Source organism: Triticum urartu, chromosome 1, assembly GCF_003073215.2.
Source record: "Triticum urartu cultivar G1812 chromosome 1, Tu2.1, whole genome shotgun sequence".
Taxonomy (NCBI): domain Eukaryota; kingdom Viridiplantae; phylum Streptophyta; class Magnoliopsida; order Poales; family Poaceae; genus Triticum; species Triticum urartu.
This window is the reverse complement of record NC_053022.1, coordinates 562451081-562473017: the sequence shown is the minus strand read 5'-3', so window position 1 is coordinate 562473017 and position 21937 is coordinate 562451081.

Here is a 21937-nt window from a genome sequence, read left to right as displayed (position 1 = left end):
TTGGTGTGTTCCTGAAAGAAGGGCAATGAAGATTGTAAGTTGGAATTGCCGGGGGATGCAGAAGCCCGCGGCGGTTCGAGCGCTCTTGGGGATCCAAGGGCGGATAAAACCTGATGTGTTGTTTTTTATGTGAGACGCATCTGTGTAGAGGCAAGGCAGAGAAGTTGAAGAGGAGGCTGTGGATTAGTGATGTTTTGGCAGTCCAACTTGGGGGTCACATCTTCCGAGGTACACACAAACTTCATTGACATTCGCATCAGAGAGTCCGAAGAAGCGGGATGGCGCTTTACAGGTATCTATGGTGAACCAAGTGCTGAGCGGAAGTATATGACTTGGGATTACTTGCGAGACCTGCATGCAAAGGCCAGTCTGCCTTGGGTAATTGCTGGTGATTTTAATGAAATATTATCTACGCATGAAAAGGAGGGTGGATGTGGCTCGTCCACAACGGTGCATGCAACAATTCAGTGATGTTTTGAAAGACTATAGTCTGGAGGATCTAGGCTACACTTGGCGTCGGGGCCGTATTCGGGAAAGGCTGGACCGTGCCGTCAGCAGCATTTATATTTGGGCAGAGAAGATTAAACCATGAAGGAATATGTATTTAATACTTGGATTTTAAAAGTATAAGCTTACTTTGGTGCGTCTAGTCTTCGGAGAGTCGTCCATCACAAATGCCGATCACCTTCAAGGATTGCGATCTAACCTCCACTTTGTGAATAAATTTTGAATATTTCACACAAAATTTTTTATGAATATTTCAATGATCTAATCATCACCATATGTTAAGAGCCCTTACCCTAATCCTCAAGGGTTCGAGGAACAAGATTTGCAATCTAGAAGAAACATGGCGCATTGGGGTCTGTACTTCTTATGATTTACCTTCTATTTCTTCCGCTGCTTCGGCCACTCGACATGATCTGGGGACGGCGGCGTCAAAGTGAGTATGTTGAGTGCCGAGTCAGCGATGGATTGATTTTATTTAGAGCGACACAGAGAGGTGCATGACATTTTTTGTTTGTCCTATTTTTTTAGAAATTGTATGTTTTAGATGAGAGCCTTTTTGTAAGAGCTCGACGAGAGCCTTTTTCTGAGAAATAATTAGGTTTTTTCTTGAGAAATGAGAAATAATTAGATGAGAACCTGGTCGATCGATTTAGTTTTTTTAGGGGTGGTCGATCGATTTAGCTACCGCGCGCCCTGGCTGCCTCGCTCGCTGCTAAGACTGGGCCTCGCACTGGCTAGCTGCATCGCGGCGCAGGTAATTGTTGAACGGGCCGGCTTGTTGTACCGGTGTCCAGGTAATGAAATTACGGGGTGTCCCAGCCCTATATGGGCTATATACGTATAGGTAAAACTAGCAAAAGGGCCCATGCGTTGCACCAGGAGAAAAAAAAATTATAATCGCATGACCATATTTTGCTGCATCACCGAGATAGACTATCACTCTCAATTTTTTCCTGAAATCATGAACATTTTTTTGAACTCATGCACATATGTGAAATCGTGAATATTTTTCAAATTCATGAACACTTCTACAAATTTTTGAACATTTTCTAAAATCAAGAATATTTTTTGAATTTGTGAACATTTTATACTATTTGCAAACATTTTTTAAAACATGAACATTTTGTTTGTTATTTTTTCTAGAGTATTACTACTCAAATTTCAACCATATATGCCACTCAAAATTCCCCTCTTCCAAAAATTTCACGGCTATTTAGTTGAACATTAGTTGTCTGTCAAGAGACAGTTGAAAAGATGATTTTATCCATGACCATCAGGTGCATTGCCATCTGGTGTTCATGGCCACCGTTAAACAATTTTCAGGAGGTGGCACACTATCTAAAATTTTCCTAGTCAAACGATGCATGTAAACAAAAAACAAAAAAGAACCCACCCGACACTGTCCTTCCCAAATCCTCCCGCCGTCACCGCCAACTGCTCATCGCGCCGCCGCCACCATCCCTCGCCGCCGAGACCCAGCACACTGCAACCGCAATCTGCACCAGCGCGCCGCCACCGCGGACTTCTCCAGCGTGCCACCGCCGCGAACTTCCCGGTCTCCAGCCCCAGGTCCTCGTCCTCCGCCCTCCCAACCCCTGCCTACCCATTGCCCTTCCTGGCACGCTGCCCCCACCCTCCCGCACCCTACATCCACTATCCCGCCGCTGGCCACGGATCCCTCCGGCGGGCCCCATCCCCGCCCCTCCGGCCTTCTTTCATAGACCCGGCGGCGTCCTTCTTTGACAGAGCCGGCCTTCTCCCCATCCCGCCGCCCGAGCAGCAGTACGTCGCCGTCTGAGCCCTCGTGCACGACCACTGCTTTCCCTGGCGTCGTGCCCCGCCCCAACCCGTCGTCCCCGACGACCGCCTCAAACTCACGGTCACCCTGCCCGAGCCCCATCGCCGCGTGCACCCTGCACCTCGCTGCCCCTTCTACTCGCGCCACCAATGTCCTTCCGCTGCTGTTGCCGCTAGATGAGGAACTCCAAACATCGCCGGATCCAGGATAGCACGAGCCCGTGGCGAGGAGCTGCTGCGTGTGTGTGATGCTCGGTTGCCTCCACCCTACATCATACCCAGCGGCCTTCGAGCTCGCCGTTCGGCCGTATCTTCGGTCTGGACACGGCCTGGACCTGGAGCATGGCCTGGAGCAATGGCGCCGCTGTCCGAGGCCCGCGGTTCTATCCCTCCTCCCGCTGGCAATTGAACTGCAGTTCACGGGGCAGTAGAACCTCCTGTGGGGCTCGCGTCCATTATCTCGTGTGCTCTTGCTTGCTGCCTCCACCGCAAGATGACGAACAAATCCGCGCGCCATCGGGAGTCAGTCCACACTTATATATACATGTATTGGGCTTGTGTGTAAATCTTGTCATAATGATATCCGAAAATAAGGTTAAAATCTCTTTTCAAAATATGTAAACATTTTTAATATGCTTTATATATATTACAATCTTTTTTGGCTTCAAGCTCCAAATTTGTGTGACTTGGTTTGTCTTTCTCTTGCTTCAGTTTGTTGCTTACGAAAGACAGAGGCTTGCCGGAATTGCATTTTGCGAATGCTTTAGTGACCCTAGTTCCACACGTATATATTGATATATTCGTGATACGTATAGATTTGTTATTAGGCGATACTAAAGTACAATAAATTATTTCACAGTATTAAATTATTTTAATGTCAGTTTTGAATATATTTTTCTTATTTTTGTCTCATTGTAGCCTGAGGTCCAAATTTATGAACGACTTGGCTCCAATTAACATTGTGGCTCTGCAAATCGTTGCCGTGCAGCATCATTCAGCAGCTCCACACAGCCTCCGGCCACAGCCCACACACACACGCTCGACTCCTTGTGTGGTTGGGCCTTTTTTTGGATTGGGCTTAGGTTTTTTAGATGGCCTGGCCGGTGTTCAGTTTTGATATATTGGCCAGTGTTCTGTTTTTTTTAATAACCAGTGTTCAGTTCTGATATGTATATGTTTTTGGCTACAGCTTGGTCGTTTGACTTGCCATGTCCGATTGAAGTAATGCACGTTTAGGGATGGTAATTGGTACCCATTACCCGCATACCCTGTGGGTAAAAACCCGATTAAGGTAAGGGTATGGGACCAAAAATTACCCATGGGTACTTAAATGGAAAAATATCATACCCATCGGGTAGAGAGGGTATGGGTATGGGATCGTATAACCCATGCCTGCGTACCCATGTACCCATCTAAAATGTTGACAGGTGGGTTTTCGTTAATATCCCGATGTATTCATTTCCCCTCCTAATTACGCTAGGTAAAAACTCTAATGTGTATTCAAATTATCTCTATAATTTATCATGATTTTGTGAACTTAAAGTGTATGCGTATGTGTTGTTGTTTAATATTTTTATATGTCACTTTATAGGCAAGTATTTTTGTTTATGAAAATATGTTGTTGTACATCATTGTTTAAAATGTGTTGCTATTAATAATTTATGATTATATGTTGCTTTTTACAATCATTTTCTGTAAACGCAGGTATTTTTACCCATGGGTATCCATATACCCTGTCGGATGACGGGTATGGAAAAAAATTATACCCTTGACGAGTATGGGTATGGGTGATGGGCAAACTCAGGGCAGACGGGTAAGGGTATGGGGTAGCTCCACCCGTACCCATACCCTGCGGGTGCCATACGTTCCCGTTGTTTTTTAATTTATGTCTGCCTGCCGTTAGGTGCACATAGAAATGTGATAGGTTTTTTTTGTGAGGATGAAACGTGATGGACTATGGTTCTAAGTTTCCGATTTAGTACAGATAATTTGGCGTACGTTTCCGTTAGTCTGCTATAGTTTCTAATTTTCTATTTCAATTCTTTTTACTTTATATATATGCATATACATAACAACTCAATGTGTTGGCACATATACATGTTAAATATGTGTTACATAAAAACTATTAAATCTAAATTGTTACTGTTTTCATCAAACGGTGCAAATAATAATCGTAAAAGTGTATTATGACATAAGAAGAAAGCGTATTGTGACGATGAACCCGACAAAATCAATCCGTATTTTATTATTAGGGAGAGATTTTTCTACCCGGTGACTGTGACACCCCCTGGCCCAACGTGAGTACGCCGACCTGTTCCCATGCTATGGGGTGTTAAATGAAGCTTTTGACAAATCTGATCACCGACCGATCTTGATTGATACAGATTACCAGCTAGGACTACAATCAAAAGGCCCTCCTAGTCCTCGCCGGTTCGAGGCGAGATGGCTCGCCAAGGAAGAAGAGGTGGAGACGATAGTACAAGCTGCATGGGAGAGGAGAGCGGCAAGATGCATGACGCTGTGTCCTTGGTGCACTGCACGGGTGAGATCCATGCAGCCCTGCATAAGTGGGATAAAGACGTGTTGAAAGGTCCAAGGAACAAAATACAAGAGTTATAGAAAAAGCTTAATGAAGTAATGACGGGACCCCTCACAGATGAAGCGATGGCAACACAACAAGATTTGCATATGCAGATTGAAAACTTGCTTGAGCAGGAGGAGTTATACTGGCTTCACAGGGGACGGGCTGACTGGTTATGTGGTGGTGATCGAAACACGGACTTTTTCCATAGGGCGGCCAAGGGACGCCGCAAGCGAAATTTTATTAAAAGCCTCAAAACTGAGTCGGGAGTTTGGGTGCAAGATCAAGAACTTGAAACCCACGCGGCAAGTTACTTCTCGAATCTATTTACTGCAGAAGTGTTCGAACCCGACCAACAAGGTTGTCAGAATCACGATCTTGAATCGGATCGGAGCTCCGACGGTAGGATCGCAAATCATAGAATCTTCACTATCAGGATCGTAGAAACGTAGATTCTATGAACTAAAATCGTAGAATCATAGGGATTAGTTTGGATCGTAAAGTCGTAGAATCGTATAACAGAATCGCGATTCTGACAACCTTGCCGACCAAGATATGGTTAACAAGGTAAAGCCTCGCGTGACACAGGAAATGAATGAGCAGTTGAACAAGCCGTACACAAGAGAGGAAGTAAAGAATGCTATTTATAATATTGGTGACTTGAAAGCACCAGGCCCGGATGGCCTCCATGTAGTATTCTACAAGAGGTTTTGGCACATCATTGGGGAGGATCTCATTGATGAAGTTCTCCTGGAGGTAAACACAAGAAAAATTCCTCATGGGTGGAATAATACCACCATTGTGCTCATCCCCAAGGTTGAGAATCCGGAGGTCATTACTCAGTTCCGGCCGATCAGCCTTTGTAACATGGTATATAAAGTTATTTCTAAGTTGCTAGCGAACCACCTCAAGTTTATTCTGACGGAGATCATATCACCTAATCAGAGTGCTTTTGTTCCTGGGCGACTCATCACAGATTATTTTCTGGTGGCTTTTGAATGTTACCATGCTATAAAGAAGAAGAGTTCAGGAAAGTATGGTACTTGTGCAGTGAAGCTTGATATGCATAAGGCCTATGATAGGGTCGAATGAAATTTCTTGGAAACGATTCTTCTCAGACTGGGTTTCAATGCATCTTGGGTAGATTTGATAATGGAGTGTGTTCGATCAGTGAAATACCAGGTTCGAATTAACAATTCTTTTTTTGATTATTTTGTTCCAAGAAGGGGCCATCACCCTATCTATTCCTCCTTTGTGTTGAAGGATTCTCTAGCCTGATTACATATGAAGAAGAGGCCGGTAATTTGGTGGGGGTCAAGGTATGCCGCAACGCTCCATCGGTTTCCCACCTTCTTTTCGCGGATGATTCCCTTATTTTAATGAGGGCAGATGCTACAAATGCAATCAGTCTTAGGCGAGCTTGGATGATTATTGTGCTGCTTCTCGCCAGCTAGTAAGTGATGCAAAATCGAGTATATTTTTCAGTCCTTGTACTCCTATTGAGGTCAGGGCCGAGGTGTGCACATCACTTAACATCTTAGCCGAGGCGATCACAAACAAGTATTTGGGGCTGCCCCCCCATAGTGGGTGTCGAACTGTCGATAGGACATATTGTTTTCAGCATCTTATTGACAGGGTCCTAAGAAGGATTCGTGGGTGGAAGGAGAAATTGTTATCTTATGGGGGAAAGGAAGTGTTGTTAAAACCTGTTGTTCAAGCCATCCCATCATATGTAATGCCTGTTTTCAAATTACCCAAACAAGTATGCAACGGGATAACTTCTGCTATGTCCCAATACTGGTGGGGAGATGAAAATCAGAAGAAGCATATGCACTGGTTTGCATGGTGGACAATGTGTGTGCCCAAAAAACAAGGAGGGATGGGCTTCAGAGATTTACACTATTTTAATATGGCTATGTTAGCGAAGCAATATTGGAGACTCTTATCAGAACCAAATTCTCTCTGTGCTAAAGTTCTGGGAGCAAAATATTTTCCCGATGGAGATATTCTAAATTACAAACTAAAAAAAGGGAGCTCCTACACTTGGCAAAGTCTGTGGGGAGGAATCTAAACTTTAAAAAAAGGACACATTTGGTGGGTCGGTGATGGCTCTCAGATAAATATATGGGACGATCCCTGGGTTCCGAGTAGCCCTAACAGGAAAGTTATGACCCGAAGAGGTAATATCATTGTCACCAAAGTCTCTGAATTTATTGATGCTGAAAGTAGGAAGTGGGATGAACAACTTATTAGAGATACTTTTTGGCCCATTGATGCTCAACGAATATTAAAAATTACATTGGCCATTAGTATGATGGAAGACTTTGTGTCGTGGCACCTTAAAGGAACGGGATCTTCTCTGTCAGATCGGCGTACCATCAAGAATGGGATCACCAACATGGACGAAAGTTGAGGCAAACAAACTCTCACTCCTCAAGTAATAGTCCAGTTTGGGGGATTATTTGGAAGTTAAGTGTGCCATCGAAAGTAAATATTTTCTGCTGGAAAGCACTGTTGGGTGCAATTCCATGCATGGGGGTGCTTGCAAATAGACACATCAGCACATCCTCCCAGTGTCCTATATGCAGCTTGGACTGTGAGAGCGTGAAGCATGCACTCTTCACCTGCCCACGTGCACAGGAGGTGTGGCGCATCTTGAGTCTTAAGGATTTTATCAACAACCTGGGACAGCTTGACCGACATGACACCTCACTGATGGTTGACGTCCTCCTTGCGCCAAGCACCCAAGGCCCAGTCCTAACTGACGTCAACCGGAACGATCTGGTTGCTACTGCGACATGGTATCTTTGGTGGGAACGACGTCGCTTTACACACGGCGAGCCACTCTAGGAACCAGCGCGATCAGCACTGGCCATCTCCACGCTAGTGAAGAATTTTTCACGATCTAGAAAAGGTAGCCAACGCATCATGAGGCACGGATGGATGAAACCGAACGATGGTTATGTCAAGTTAAATGTCGATGCCGCGCTTGACAGCGATAGTGGTACTGGTTGGACTGGGGCAGTAATCCGAGATGTTAATAGCTTCTTCATCGCCGCATCGAGCAACAACCTGCAATGGGTAGAAGACGTGGCTACCGCGGAGGCTCGAGCTCTCAAGGATGGCCTGATTTTGGCGTGTACAATTGGCTTCCATAACGTGATTCTTGAGGTTGATTGTATGGAGGTGATCGACGTAATGCTCAATGGGGCTAACTCGCTAGGACAGACAACGGCCATCTATAAAGAATGTTCTTTCCTTAGTCGAAATTTAATCATTGTCCTAGAGAGGCCAATATGAGGGCAGACATTTTAGCTAGCAAGGCGGAGTGTGATCGATCCATTGTTTGCCAATCGGAGCCTCCAGATTTTCTTGTCAATGTTTTGGCAAATGATGTATCCATATTTGAGCATCTATATCTATATCTATACCAATATAAAAAGACCCAAATAGACAGATCCAAATCATCTCGACCGTCAAATCATGTTATCTAGCGGTTCAAATCGCTCCAATGTTGAGCACCAAACACGTTTAACGCTTTAATTACCCACCACTGTCATTGGTTATAAACATGTTTTGACTCAACACTATCCCTTGAAATCTACCATGTAATTAATATCCTACCATTCCTGTGAAAAAGTAATCGATATCTTACCAAATACCAACACACAACAAATATATTACCTAATATAACGTGCAACTAATATCCTATCTAATATAAACGTGCATTGCACGTACATTATTACTAGTGAAATATAAAACACCACGATGGCGTATTACAAAAAAAAAAATCACCAGAGTCGCAAATTGTTTACCATGTCATGGAAGATGGCAGTTCAGCTTCAGTAGTCGACAAGTGGCTCGTCGTAGATATGTGATTACACGGTATTGTGACGACGAAACCAAACGCCGGTATACATATATACGTCAAAAGAAGAAGATGCCGACCGACTCGCTCAGTCGCACCGGTGGCTAGCCTTGTAGTCGGCTGCCAAGAGGTTTGTTACAAATACTCACGCATTGTCTACGCACCGCTGTCAAAAGATGGTCAACATCCTAAATGAGCAATCGAAACTCGCTCAAATTCGACATGTTCAGCTGTGAAAATAGGCTTCTTTCCACTGAATTTGTTGTTTCTGTTCCATATAAGAAAATTGGTTTTCCCGATTTCCACCTCATTACTTACTTAAAGAAGAAAGAATATGTCTGGCTACGTTTGTTATGGTTAGGGTTGGCGACTAGCGGGCGACCGCGTCTAGCCACCCGGTATCTCACACCTTTTGTTTGTGGATGACACGTTACTTTTCTTCAAGGCAAGACAACAGCAAGCAGCCGCAGTAAAGGGGATTATTCAGGCATATGAAGGTTCTATGGGACAGCTCATAAACCCAGCTAAATGTTCGATCTTATTTGGACAATCTTGCCCTACTAATAAGCAACTGAATGTGAAGCGGGAACTTGATATTCAGCAAGGAAACTTCGAGGAGAAGTACCTCGGACTACCGACGCCGGAAGGGAGGATGCACAGGGGTAGATTCCAAAACCTTCAAGTGAAACTTCTGAAAAGGATTTGTATCTGGGGTGATGGTAACATGGCAGCAGGAGGGAAAGAGATCTTGATAAAAGCAATTGCCCAATCTATTCCCACATACATCATGGGAGTTTTCAAACTCCCTTTCTCTGTATGCGATGATCTAACTCAAATGGTTAGGAATTATTGGTGGGGTTCACGGAAGGGAAAGTGGAAGACCCATTGGATGACCTGGAAGAACATCATAAAACCGAAATCTATGGGAGGGCTTGGATTCCGGGACTACAGACTCTTCAACCAGGCCCTTCTTGCCCGACAAGCATGGCGGCTCCTAACTAATCCAGAAAGTCTTTGTGTGCAGGTCTTGAAGGCGAAATGTTACCCTCATGGTCGTTTGGAGGATACTGTGTTTACAGGAAATGCGTCATCAAGGTGGCAGGCCATCACGTATGGCCTTGAGCTCCTCAAGAAGGGGCTTCTCTGGCGGATTGGGAATGGCCAACAAGTACGCATATGGCGTGATCCTTGACTCCCGAGGCCAGTTTCATACAGGCCTGTTTCTCTACCAGGAAGGTGCAGGCTCCGCCGCGTCGCTGAACTGGTGAACGACCACGGAGGGTGGGACACACAACTACTCCAACAAAACATTGCCACTCCATACATCAACGAAATACTCAAGCCGCGACCGGCACCACGCATGGAGGACGTCCTGGCTTGGGGCCCGGACCCGAGAGGCTTGTTCTTCGTCAGGTCTGCCTACAAGCTCGGCCTGGAGGAGAAACTTCGCACGTCTATGTGCGCCACGAGCAGGGCACCGGACGGCAACCGTGTCATCTGAAAGGCATTGTGGGGTTGCCCTGCTCCCCCGAAGGTACGAATATTTGGCTGGCGATCGGCTACGAACACTCTTGGGATAATGGAAAATAAAAAGAGTAGAACTATTGGAAAAACTGACATATGTGTTATTTGTGGCATCGAACGGGAGGATACTTTCCACGCCGTCCGCAGATGTCCGATGGCGGGTGCTCTATGGGACACCATGAGGGAGTCTTGGCCTATACCTGCCCGGGAGGACATTCAGTACACCGGGACGGAGTGGCTCCTGCACCTTCTCGCCAGCTGCGATGAAACCCAGCGGATGGTCATCTTGATGATATTCTGGCGCGCATGGCATTGCCGGAATGAGATCAGGCATCACAAGCCTGCACCACCAGTACATGTGTCAACACGCTTCCTCAACGGCTACATCAAATCTCTTCTATGTATCAAACAACACCCCAAGGGAGATACAGTGAAGGGCAAGATGGTGATTCAGCAAGTAACTCATCGACCCAAGGCCATGAAGCAAGCAGAAACAATTGTGGCTCGATGGGAGAAGCCCCCGGCTGGCTGGGCAAAGCTAAACGTGGATGGTTCCTTCATCCATGGCAAGACCACGGGAGGGGCCGGAATGGTGCTGAGAGATGACACAGGAGCAATCATCTTCTCATCTTGCCGTTACCTCCTTACCGATAGAAGCGGAGCCGACAGCTTGCCTTGAGGGAACGAGCCTGACGATTGCACACACAAACAAGAATCTCATCATTGAGATGGACTGCAAGGAAGGGGTTGAGCAGCTAAATGATACTGGCACAAATAGATCACCCGTTGCTGGTCTAATACATGAGTTGAAAAGCCTTCTACCTGGTATCCGGCCACACAAATTCCTGCATGTTGTAGGAATTACCATAATTATTAGAGGAATTAGTAGGAAACGGCCTAGGATTGAAGTTACCTCTATACGCGTTATTACCAAAGTTGTTCCTAGCAACAAAATTCACATCCATAGATTCATTATTATTCTCAATCAAAGTAGAATATCATTAGGATCAGTAGGAGCACTCTTGCTAGCAAATAATTTCATAAGCTCATCCATCTTTCCACTCAAAACATTAATCTCTTCAATCGCATGCACTTTTTTACTAGTGGAAGATCTTTCGGTATGCCATTGAGAATAATTAACTATAATATTATCTAAGAATTTAGTAGCTTATCTTAAAGTAATTTCCATAAAGTACCTCTTGCGGCCGAATCTAAAATATTTCTAGAAGCAAAATTCAACCCGGCATAATTTTTTTGTATAATCATCCACCAATTCAAACCATGAGTAGGGAAATTTCGTATCATCAATTTCATCCTCTCCCAAGATTGTGCAACATGTTCATGATAAAGTTTCTAAAAATTCATAATATCGTTCCTAAGGGAGATGATCTTAGCGGCAGGAAAATACTTGGAAATAAAAGCATCTTTACACTTATTCCATGAATCAATACTATTTTTAGGCAAAGATGAAAACCAAGTTTTAGCACGATCCCGAAGTGAGAACGGAAATAGCTTCAATTTAACAACATCATTATCCACATTTTGTTTCTTTTGCATATCACACAAATCAATGAAATTATTAAGATGGGATGCGGCATCTTCATTGGGAAGGTGGGAAAATTGATCTTTCATAACAAGATTCAGTAAAGCAGTATTAATTTCGCAAGATTCTGCATTAGTAGCGGGAGAAATTGGAGTACTAATTAATAAAATCATTGTTGTTGGTATTGGAAAAGTCACACAATTTGGTATTATCTTGAGCCATCGTGACAAAGAAAGCAATCCAACACATGAGCACACAAGAAACAAACGAGCAAGCGAAGAAGATGAACAGAAGAGGGGCGAAGAAAAGGCAAATCTTTTCGAAAATTGTTTTAGAAGTGGGGGAGAGGAAAACAAGAGGCGAATGACAAATAATGTAATGCGAGGGATGAGAGTTTATGATGGGTACTTGGTATGTGTCGTCTTGGCGTAGATCTCCCCGACAACGGCGCCAGAAATTCTTCCTGCTACCTCTTGAGCTTGTGTTGGTTTTTCCCTTGAAGAGGAAAGGGTGATGCAGCAAAGTAGAGTAACTATTCCCCTTAGCTTTTGAGAACCAAGGTATCAATCTAGTAGGAGACAACGCAACAAGCCACCAAATACCTGCACAAACAAACACCAACTTGCACCCAACGCGACAAAGGGGTTGTCAATCCCTTCACGGTTATTTGAAAAGTGAGATTTGATATTGATGGATAAGCAGTAAAGTAATATTTTTGGTATTTTTGGTTTATGGAACGGAAAGTAAAAGATTGTAAAGAAAGTAAATAGGAAACTAAAATTGTAGATCGGAAACTTATATGATGGAAAATAGACCCGTGGCCATAGGTTTCACTAGAGGCTTCTCTCAAGATAGAACATATTACGGTGGGTGAACAAATTACTGCCGAGCAATTGATAGAAAAGCAGAAGGTTATGACAATATCTAAGGCAATGATCATTGCTACCTCTTGAGCATGCCTTGGTTTTCCCTTGAAGAGGAAAGGGTGATGCAGCAAAGTAGAGTAAGTATTTCCCTCAGTTTTTGAGAACCAAGGTATCAATCCAGTAGGAGACAACGCACAAGTCACCTAGTACCTGCACAAACAATCAAGAACCTTGCAACCAACGCGATAAAGGGGTTGTCAATCCCTTCACGGTCACTCGCAAAAGTGAGATCTAATAAAGATAATGAAGAAAATATTTTTGGTATTTTTGTTGTATAGATTGGAATGTAAAGATTGCAAAATAAAAGAACGTCAACAGACATTGGCAAGTTGATGGGAAACTAATATGATGTAAAATAGACCCAGGGGCCATAGGTTTCACTAGTGGCTTCTCTCAAGATAGCATGTATTATGGTGGGTGAACAAATTACTACCAAGCAATTGATAGAAAAGTGCATAGTTATGAGAATATCTAAGGCAATGATCATGAATATAGGCATCACGTCTGTGTCAAGTAGATCGAAACGATTCTGCATCTACTACTATTACTCCACACATCGACCGCTATCCAACATGCATCTAGAGTATTAAGTTCATAAGAACAGAGTAACACATTAAGCAAGATGACATGATGTAGAGGGATAAACTCAAGCAATATGATATAAACCCCATCTTTTTATCCTCGATGGCAACAATACAATACGTGCCTTGCTGCCCCTACTGTCACTGAGAAAGGACACCGCAAGATTGAACCCAAAGCTAGGAACTTCTCCCATTGCAAGAAAGATCAATCTAGTAGGCCAAACTAAACCGATAATTCGAAGAGACTTGCAAAGATATCAAATCATGCATATAAGAATTCAGAGAAGAACCAAATAATATTCATAGATAATTTTGATCATAGATCCACAATTCATCAGATCTCGGAAAACACACCGCAAAAGAGTATTACATCGAATAGATCTCCAAGAACATCGAGGAGAACTTTGTATTGAGAATCAAAGAGAGAGAAGAAGCCATCTAACTAATAACTATGGACCCGAAGTTCTGTGGTAAACTACTCATGCTTCATCAGAGAGGCAATGGTGTTGATGTAGAAGCCCTCTGTGATCGATTCCCCCTCCAGCAGATCGCCGGTAAAGGCCCCAAGATGGGATCTCATGGGTATAGAAGGTTGCGGCGGTGTAAAAGTGGTTTCGTGGCTCCCCCTGAAGTTTCTATGGTATAAGAGTATATATAGGCGAAAGAAGTACGTCAGTGGAGCTACGAGGGGCCGACGAGGGTGGGGGGCACGCCTACCCCCCTGGGCGCGTGCTCCTGCCTCGTGGCTTCCTCGTGACGTTCCAGGCTTCAACTCCAAGTCTCCTGGTTTGCTTTCGGTCCAAGAAAGATCCTCGCGAAGGTTTCATTCCGTTTGGACTCCGTTTGATATTCCTTTTCTGTAAAACTCTAAATAGGCAAAAAACAGAAACTAGCACTGGGCCTCCGGTTAATAGGTTAGTCCCAAAAATAATATAAAAGGGCATATTAAAGCCCATTAAACATCCAAAACAGATAATATAATAGCATGGAACAATCGAAAATTATAGATACATTGGAGACGTATCAATCATGAATATAGGCATCATGTTCGTATCAAGTAGACCGACTCCTACCTGCATTTACTACTATTATTCCACACATCGACCGACTCCTGCCTGCATCTAGAGTATAAAGTTCATAAGAACAGAGTAACGCATTAAGTAAGATGACATGATGTAGCGGATAAACTCAAGCAATATGATGAAAACCCCATCTTGTTATCCTCGATGGCAACAATACAATACGTGTCGGTTCCCCTTCAGTCACTAGGATCGAGCACCGCAAGATTGAACCCAAAGCTAAGCACTTCTCCCATTGCAAGAAAAACCAATCTAGTTGGCCAAACCAAATCGATAGTTTGAAGAGACTTGCAAAGATATCAAATCATGCATATAAGAATTTAGAGGAGATTCAAATAATATTCATAGATAAGCTGATCATAAATCCACAATTCATCGGATCTCGACAAACACACCGCAAAAGAGTATTACATCGAATAGATCTCCAAGAACATCAAGGAGAACATGGTATTGAGAATCAAAGAGAGATAAGAAGCCATCTAGCTACTAGCTATGGACCCGTAGGTCTGTGGTAAACTACTCACGCTTCATTGGAGAGGTAATGGTGTTGATGTAGGAGTCCTCCGTGATCAAATCCCCCTCCGGCAGGATGCCGGAAAAGGCCCCTAGATGGGATCTCACGTATACAGAAGGTTGCGGCGGTGGAAAAGTGGTTTTGTGGATCCCCTAGAAGGTTTTGGGATATTTGAGAATATATAGGCGGAAGAAATAGGTCGGTTGAGTCACGAGGGGCCCACAAGGGTGGGGGGCTCGCCCTACCCCCTGGGCGCGCCTCCCGACCTTGTGGCCGCCTCATGGCTTTCCTGACATGCACTCCGAGCCCTCTGGATGTCTTCTGGTCCAAGAAAAATCATCGCGGAAGTTTCATTCCTTCTGGACTCCGTTTGGTATTCCTTTTCTGTGAAACTCTAAAACAAGGAAAAACAAGAACTGGCACTGGGCTCTAAGTTAATAGATTAGTCCCAAAAATAATATAAAATAGCATATTAATGCATATAAAACATCCAAAATAGATAATATAATAGCATGGAACAATCAAAAATTATAGATACGTTGGAGACGTATCAAAGAGCCACGAGGCGGCGGCAAGGGTGGAGGGTGCGCCCCTACCTTATGGGCCCCTCGGGACTCCTCTGACCTAGCTTTTCGTCCTATGTATTCACATATATTCCAAAACCCTCAGGGCGAGCCACAAAACCACTTTTCCGCCGCCGCAACCTTCTGTACCTGTGAGATCCCATCTTAGGGCCTTTCCCGGGAATCTGCCGGAGGGGGATTCGATCACGGAGGGCATCTACACCAACCTTATTGCCCTTCCGATGAATCGTGAGTAGTTTACCTCAGACCTACGGGCACATAACTAGTAGGTAGATGGCTTCTTCTCTCTCTTTGATTCTCAATACCATGTTCTCTTCGATGTTCTTGGAGATCTATCCGATGTAATCTTCTTTTGCGGTGTGTTTGTCGAGATCCGATGAATTGTGGATTTATGATCAGATTATCTATTAATATTATTTGAATCTTCTCTGAATTCTTATATGCATGATTTAATATCTTTGTATTTCTCTTCGAATTATCGGTTTGGTTTGGCCAGCTAGATTGGTATTTTTTGCAATGGGAGAGGTCCTTAGTTTTGGGTTCAATCTTGCGGTGTCCTCACCAAGTGACAGAGTAGGGGTAGCGAGGCACGTATTGTATTGTTGCCATCAAGGATAAAATGATGGGGTTTTCATCATATTGCTTGAGTTTATCCCTCTACATCACGTCATCTTGCTTAATGCGTTACTATGTTCTCTTGAACTTAATACTCTAGATGCAGGCAGGAGTCGGTCGATGTGTGGATTAATAGTAGTAGATCCAGAATCGTTTTGGTCTACTTGAGATGGGCGTGATGCCTATATGCACAATCATTGCCTTGGATATCATCATAACTTTGCGCTTTTCTATCAATTGCTCGACAGGAATTTGTTCACCCACCGTATTATTTGCCTTCAAGAGAGAAGCCTCTAGTGAAACCTATGGCCCCGGGGTCTATTTTCCATCGTATTTGTTTCCGATCTACTATTTTGCAATCTTTTTATTTTCAGATCTATAAACCAAAAAACCCAAAAATATTTAATATTTTGTCTAGTTTTATCTATCTCTATCAGATCTCACCTTTGCAATTGGCCGTGAAGGGATTGACAACCCCTTTATCACATTGGGTGCAAGTGTTTGATTGTTTGTGCAGGTGGATGGATTGTGGACTTGCTTGTACCTCCTACTGGATTGATACCTTGGTTCTCTAACTAAGGGAAATACTTATCTCTACTTTGCTGCATCTCCCTTTCCTTGTCAAGGGAAAAACCAACGCAAGCTCAAGAAGTAGCAGGGAGAATTTCTGGCGCCGTTGCCAGGGAGGTCTACATCATGCCTACCAAGTAACCATCATAAACTCTCATCTCTTGCATTTCATTATTTGCCATTTGCCTCTCGTTTTCCTCTCCCCCACTTCTAAAATGGTTTTTAGAAAAACACAAAAGGATTTGCCTTTTTATTTGCCCTTCATCCGTTCATCTTTTCGTTTGCTTTTTGGTTGCTCGTGTGTTAGATTGCTTGCTTTGTCACAATGACTCAAGAGAATACCAAGTTGTTGGGAAACGTAGCATGCAATTTCAAAAAATTTCCTACGCTCACGCAAGATCTATCTAGGAGATGCATGATACGTCCATTTTGCATCATGCTTTTATATCGATATTTATTGCATTATGGGCTGTTATTACACATTATGTCACAATACTTATGCCTATTCTCTCTTATTTTACAGGGTTTACATAAGGAGGGAGAATGCCGGCAGCTAGAATTCTGGGCTGGAAAAGGAACAAATATTAGAGACCTATTCTGCACAACTCCAAAAGTCCTAAAACTCCACGAAAGTTATTTTTGGAAATAAAAAATACTATAAGAAAATCTACGTCAGGGGGGCCTCCACCTGTCCACAAGGGTGGGGGCGCGCCCTACCCCCTAGGCGCGCCCCCTACCTCATGGCCCCCCTGTTGGCCCTCCAGTGCCCATCTTCTGGTATATGAAGTCTTTTGTCCGAAGAAAAATCATAAGCGAGCTTTCGGGACGAGACTCCACCGCCACGAGGCAGAACCTTGGCGGAACCAATCTAGGGCTCCGGCAGAGCTGTTCTGCCGGGGACACTTCCCTCTGGGAGGGGGAAATCATCGCCATCGTCATCACCAACGCTCCTCTCATCGGGAGAGGGCAATCTCCATCAACATCTTCACCAGCATCATCTCCTCTCAAACCCTAGTTCATCTCTTGTATCCAATTCTTGTCTCTAAGTCCGGGATTGGTACCTGTAGGTTGCTAGCAATGTTGATTACTCCTTGTAGTTGATGCTAGTTGGTTTATTTGGTGGAAGATCATATGTTCAGATCCTTTATTCATATTAATACCCCTCTGATTATGAACATGAATATGCTTTGTGAGTAGTTACGTTTGTTCCTGAGGACATGGGAGAAGTCTTGCTATTAGTAGTCAGGTGAATTTGGTATTCGTTCGATATTTTGATGAGATGTATGTTGTCTATCCTCTAGTGGTGTTATGTGAACATCGGCTACATAACACTTCACCATTATTTTGGCCTAGAGGAAGGCATTGGGAAGTAATAAGTAGATGATGGGTTGCTAGAGTGACAGAAGCTTAAAACCTAGTTTATGCTTTGCTTCATAAGGGGCTGATTTGGATCCATATGTTTCATGCTATGGTTAGGTTTACCTTAATACTTTTGTTGTAGTTGCGGATGCTTGCAATAGAGGTTAATCATAAGTGGGATGCCTGTTCAAGTAAGAACAGCACCCAAGCACCGGTCCACCCACATATCAAATTATCAAAGTACCAAACACGAATCATATGAACGTGATGAAAACTAGCTTAGCGATAATTCCCATGTGTCCTCGGGAGCGCTTTTCTTTATATAAGAGTTTGTCCAGGCTTGTCCTTTGCTACAAAAAGGATTGGGCCACCTTGCTGCACTTTATTTAATTTTTTTACTTGTTGCTCGTTACCAATTATCTTATCACAAAACTATCTGTTACCTATAATTCCAGTGCTTGCAGAGAATACCTTGCTGAAAACCACTTATCATTTCCTTCTGCTCCTCATTCGGTTCGACACTCTTACTTATCGAAAGGACTACGATAAATCCCCTATACTTGTGGGTCATCAAGACTCTTTTCTGGCTCTGTTGCCGGGGAGTGAAGCACTTTTGGTAGGTGGAATTTGGTAAGGAAAAATTTATATAGTATGCTGAAATTTACTATCACTTGTTACTATGGAAAGTAATCCTCTAAGGGGCTTGTTCGGGGTATCTTCACCCCAACCAGTAGAGCAAATAGTTGCTCCTCAACCTACTGAACCTACTGGAAATGAAAATGTCCACTTTGAAATTCCTTTGGGTATGCTAGAAAAACTGCTAGCTAATCCTTTTGCAGGAGACGGAACAAAGCATCCTGATGAGCACCTAATATATGTCGATGAAGTTTGTGGATTATTTAAGCTTGCAGGTGTGCCCGGTGATGTTGTTAAGAAGAAGGTCTTCCCTTTATCTTTGAAGGGAGATGCATTGACATGGTATAGGCTATGTGATGATAGGGGGTCATGGAACTACAAACGATTGAAATTGGAATTTCATCAGAAATTTTATCCTATGCATCTTGTTCATCGTGATCGCAATTATATATATAATTTTTGGCCTCGCGAAGGAGAAAGCATTGCTCAAGCTTGGGGGAGGCTTAAATCAATGTTATATTCATGCCCCAATCATGAGCTCTCAAGAAAAATGGTTATTCAGAATTTTTATGCTCGGCTTTCTGATAACAATCGCACCATGCTCGATACTTCTTGTGCTGGCTCTTTTATGATGAAGAGTGTTGAATTCAAATGGGACTTATTGGATAGAATTAAAGTCAACTCTGAAGACTGGGATCTTGACGAAGGTAAGGAGTCAGGTATGACACCTAAGTTTGATTGTTTTAAATCTTTCATGGATACCGATGTTTTCCGTAAATTTAGCACTAAATATGGACTTGACTCTAAGATAGTAACTTCTTTCTGTGAATCTTTTGCTGCTTATGTTGATCTCCCTAAAGAGAAGTGGTTTAAATATCATCCTCCCATAGAAGTAAAAGTAGCCGCACCTATTAAAGTTGAAGAAAAGACTATCACTTATAATGATCCTATTGTTCCTACTTCTTATGTTGAGAAACCACCTTTCCCTGTTAGGATAAAGGATCATGCTAAAGCTTCAACTGTGGTTCGTAAAAGCAATATTAGAACTTATACACCTCCTGAGCAAATTAAATTTGAACCTAATATTGCTATTGTTAAAGATCTCTTGTCTGATAATATCGATGGGCATGTTATTTATTTCTGTGATGAAACTTCTAGAATTGCCAAACCTTGTGCTAAAGATAAACCTAGACCCGTGGTAGGCATGCCTGTTATTTCTGTTAAAATAGGAGATCCTTGTTATCATGGCTTATGTGACATGGGTGCTAGTGCTAGTGCAATACCTATTGACTTATACAAAGAAATTAAGCATGATATTGCACCTACTGAGTTAGAAGATATTGATGTCACAATTAAACTTGCCAATAGAGATACTATATTACCAATGGGATTTGTTAGAGATGTTGAAGTCTTGTGTGGGAAAACTAAATATCCTGCTAATTTTCTTGTTCTTGGTTCCCCACAAGATAGCTTTTGTCCCATAATTTTTGGTAGACCCTTCTTGAACACAGTTAATGCTAGGATAGACTGCGAAAAGGATGTCGTTACTATTGGCTTGGGTGATATGTCTCATGAGTTTAATTTCTCTAAATTTCGTAGACAACACCGTGAAGAGGAATTTCCTAGTAAGGATGAAATTATTGGTCTTGCTTCTATTGCCGTACCTCCTAGTGATCCTTTAGAACAATATTTGCTAGACCATGAAAATGATATGTTTATGAATGAAAGAAGGGAAGTAGATGAAGTATTCTTTAAAGAGGAACCTATCCTGAAACACAATTTGCCTATTGAAATCCTAGGGGGTCCTCCTCCACCCAAGGGCGATCCCGTGTTTGAGCTTAAACCGTTACCTGATACTCTTAAATATGCTTATCTTGATGAGAAAAAGATATATCATGTTATTATTAGTGCTAACCTTTCAGAGCATGAAGAAGAGAGATTATTGGAAACTCTGAAGAAGCACCACGCTGCTATTGGATATACTCTTGATGATCTTAAGGGCATTAGTCCCACTCTGTGTCAACACAAAATAAATTTGGAGAAAGATGCCAAACCAGTTCGTGATCATCAATGACGGCTGAATCCTAAGATGAAAGAAGTGGTAAGAAAGGAAATACTAAAGCTCCTTGAGGCAGGTATAATTTATCCCATTGCTGATAGTCAGTGGGTAAGTCCTGTCCATTGTGTCCCTAAGAAGGGAGGTATTACTGTCAAGGATGGTAATTGATTTCCGCAAATTAAATAAGGCTACTAAAAAGATCATTACCCCTTGCCTTTTATCGATCAAATGCTAGAAAGATTATCCAAATATACTCATTTTTTGCTTTCTAGATGGTTATTCTGGTTTCTCTCAAATACCTGTGTCACCCGATGATCAATCAAAGACCACTTTTACTTGCCCTTTTGGTACTTTTGCTTATAGATGTATGCCTTTTGGTTTATGTAATGCACCTGCTACCTTTCAAATATGCATGATGGCTATATTCTCTGACTTTTGTGAAAAGATTTGTGAGGTTTTCATGGAGGATTTTTTCGTCTATGGATCCTCTTTTGATGATTGCTTGAGCAACCTTGATCGATTTTTGCAGAGATGTGAAGAAACTAATCTTGTCTTGAATTGGGAAAAGTTCCACTTTATGGTTAATGAAGGTATTGTCTTGGGGCATAAAGTTTCTGAAAGAGGTATTGAGGTTGATAAAGCCAAGGCTGATGCTATTGAAAAGATTCCATGTCCCAAGGACATCAAAGGTATAAGAAGTTTCCTTGGTCACGCCGGTTTTTATAGGAGGTTCATTAAGGACTTCTCAAAAATTTCTCGGCCTCTGACTAATTTATTACAAAAAGATATACCATTTGTCTTTGATGATGATTGTGTAGAAGCATTTGAAATACTTAAGAAAGCATTGATCTCTGCACCTATTGTTCAGCCACCTGATTGGAATTTACCCTTTGAAATTATGTGTGATGCTAGTGATTATGCTGTAGGTGCTGTTCTAGGGCAAAGAGTTGATAAGAAATTAAATGTTATTCAATATGCTAGTAAAACTCTAGACAATGCCCAGAGAAATTATGCTACTACTGAAAAAGAATTCTTAGCAGTTGTATTTTCTTGTGATAAGTTCAGACCTTATATTGTTGATTCTAAAGTAACTATTCACACGGATCATGCTGCTATTAAATATCTTATGGAAAAGAAAGATGCTAAACCTAGACTTATTAGATGGGTTCTCTTGTTACAAGAATTTGATTTGCA